The 3,274-nt window shown below is 32.3% G+C and overlaps 1 pseudogene; it reads right to left on the bottom strand.

Moving 5' to 3' along the window:
* Nucleotides 1–1,017: 1,017 nt before the first annotated feature.
* LOC127725973 (toll-like receptor 4) lies at nucleotides 1,018–2,526 on the bottom strand (annotated as a pseudogene).
* Between the last annotated feature and the right edge of the window lie 748 nt (nucleotides 2,527–3,274).

Genomic DNA, 3,274 nt, shown 5'->3' with positions numbered 1-3,274 from the left:
GTCTGATTATCATGCCTTTATAATGAACATTTAGCGTTAAGAAGATATATTTGAAACGATCATAGGAAATATTACACCCCTTGGTAGATTGGATCACTTATAAAGATAACCATCCTGTTGTGCAAGAAAATCACATATCAAATGTTCGTCCTTCAATTTTTAAGGCCAAAAAACTCTAATTTTAAGTTTAAACACTAAAATTTACATAATTCATATAAAAATAAACGTAAAGATTCTTAAACCTCAATTTGCGGTTTAACCTTTATTTCTATTTATTTCGCAATTAGAGTTTTTTTTTAAATGCAAAGCAAAATTTTAATTATTTTTGTTCCAATAAAGAAAGAATTCAAGTGTTTACAGATTCAAATAAATAATAAGTGGTCGTTTTCCAACCAGCCACCAAACTCCTTTTAATTGCTGAAGTTCAATTATGTTATGCGATTATGCATTTTATTTCCTTTGACAAAACCGGGTTCTGCCTTGTGAAATCTAGGACAAAACCGGGTTGTACACATTGACAAAACCGGGTGCTTCCATTTTGACATGACCCATTTCTTTCGTTCCATACGCAGAAATACAAGTATTGAGGTGCTCAAAGTGACTAGTTTTGCAATTTCTATGTCAATATGTTTCTTTCCGTACCTTTCTTTCCGCACCATGTGAACAATTTAAGGAGAAATTAAACAAATTCGAGGCAAGGTTCACTCAATTCGTCATTTTGACATGCATTTTGACTTATTTCTCCGTTAATCTAGAACGGTTGTAGAAAATAATACATCTCACAATAGAAAATAGTTATATATGTATAAATATTCTTCGATATCATAGCAATAACAAAAAAATAAACAGAAAACTACATTTTCTCTGTCTATTAATGTTCCGTCATCGTGCCGGATATTAGATACAATCGAGTCCAAACATTTTTTCCCGGAGTAGTTTAGACACAGTTAGAATGTATTAATCAGGGCTGATTTGCGATCAATGACGCACGGGAAAAAAATTATATTATTACTGAAATTAAAAAGAATCAGTAAACAATGCCATCCGTAAATTGTCCCAGTCTGTCTCGTTATCAGCCCAGTCAATTATAGTTACATTTTGTAGAATGTCGTCCAACTCACGTGGAACGCACGTAGCCGTAGCTCCGTTTACTAAGATGATTATTTTCTGCAAGTAATTTCTGCATTTTTCGAACTTGACTCTTTCGATTTCAAATTTGTTCCACTCGTTATCTTTGTAGGACTCAGACAAGATGACTACTGCTTGTTTGCTACCAGCAATATCATCTGCTATTTCATCTGCTTTAGCAACTCCAATCAGAAAATCGCGATCCTCTATGCATACTTTCATGTGCCATAAACACTCTATTCTTGGGAAAAAATCATCATGAACCCACTGGCAAATGTCGTTTGATTATGACAAGTAAATATCATGATTAAATAATCTTTCTCATCTATGTTCTACGACCCTCCGAAAGTTACGATATATCCAATAAGTTATTTTCCATCGGAAATTCAAAAGTATTGCCAGCGGAACAGTAAAAATCACGAATGCAATAAGAAGTCCTATTCCTAGGCGCAACCAATTTTTGCTCTTGCAGTTGCCAAAGTCTTCATGTCTGTAGACAACCACTGTTTTACTTTCCGATCCGTTTGTCAATATGCAGCTAAAATTTTTATTTTTATTGACCCGATCAAAAACGACATTTGTGCTGAACAGCCAGCTAATGAAATCAGAATTTTCGCATGTGCATGTTAGGCTGTTCCCTTCCATCGACAAATCAAATGTCCCTTCATAGATTTTACTATTCTTATCCATCCAATTTCTAAATGTTTTATTGATTGTTTGAAGGCGGTTGTAACTAAAATCCAATTTATTTAAGTAGGGCAAATTCATCACATCTGGCCTTGGCGTTGTCAGTTTGTTTTCGATCTATGAGTTTGACTGTCCCTCTGGTATCTTTCGTCCCTCTTCTATAGGTATAGCTGGCAGTAAATTGTGTGCTATATTGACATTTGACAGATTTAAGTTTGTTTCAAAGGCATCTTCATCGAGATACCATAAATTGTTGTATGATATATCTAGTTTTTGCACGGCCGGAAATAGTTTGAATATTTTACCAGTTTTTCCAGTTGTTAGACCCAGCATTGCATTTCTTAAAATACCTGTCTGGAAATTTTTAAAAAACCGATATTGACGTCTTATGAATAAGTATTGTTGAGTTAAGTCCAGAAATGTCCAAATACTTAACATTAAAAGGAGTATCTGAATATATTTCAGGAAACTGCGTTATCTGCCAGTATGAGAAATCTACATATTTTAGATTATCGGCATTGGCCACAACTATTTTAGTGGGTACACGACATATGATGTTATGTAATAGAAAACACAAAGGAAAGTTAGATTACCCGGAAAATAAATCTTGAATTTAGAATCTTCGACCATTGGAGCCTTTTTTAATATTGAGTTGTAATTTTTATGTTCATTTGTAGTAACGGACTTAAGCAAGTAGAGATCTTTGATCATATCCTACAATTTCACATTCTGCTAAAACTAAAGTTTTTACACAAATATGTATCAAATAATTGATCATAACAATAGTTATGAAAACAGGTTTAGGAAACTAAGGTCTAATTTGTTTGAAGATAATCGAGGTCATTCTTGTATTCTTGAAAAAATATAAGAGTTGTAAAGCATCTCTTAATTGTATAGCTACTCTATTCACATTTAATATCATAAGTGATGGGAACGGTTTCAAAAAGTCTGCCTCTACAATCGATATTTTACCGACACACTTGTGAAAGTAGATTGCAGTAATGGTTGATGGTAAATCTACTAAAGTGTCATTAGACATCTGGTTTAAATAGCATTGTGCAAACTTTAATTATAATTTTTAGTTTCGACATTTTTGCAAATTCACTTAACTTCAATACAGGTGTTTGCGCAAGATCCATACATAAATAGACTGTATCTTTTAACAATTTTGCACTTTAAAAAAAGCAATATACGAAACGTTAACAAACAACATTTATGTTCACCTTAATAGTTCTCCGATATAAAGTTGTATTAAAAATATATTTAATAATTTTGTTCACAGTTTTATAGTTTTTCAAAAACTTGAACCTACATTTTTTTGTGTGAGTACCGCAATATTTTTAGATTATGTAACGAAACATCAAACGAAGGGTTAAAAGTAAAGACAAATGGAAAATCTAAGCAATAATGAATGGATAAAACATATTAAGGAATTAAAATTCATATTAATGCTTTCAAT

Source organism: Mytilus californianus, unplaced genomic scaffold (genome assembly GCF_021869535.1).
Source record: "Mytilus californianus isolate M0D057914Y unplaced genomic scaffold, xbMytCali1.0.p SCAF_15, whole genome shotgun sequence".
In the NCBI taxonomy this organism is placed as follows: Eukaryota; Metazoa; Mollusca; class Bivalvia; order Mytilida; family Mytilidae; genus Mytilus; species Mytilus californianus.
This window is presented reverse-complemented; position numbering and strand designations above follow the sequence as displayed.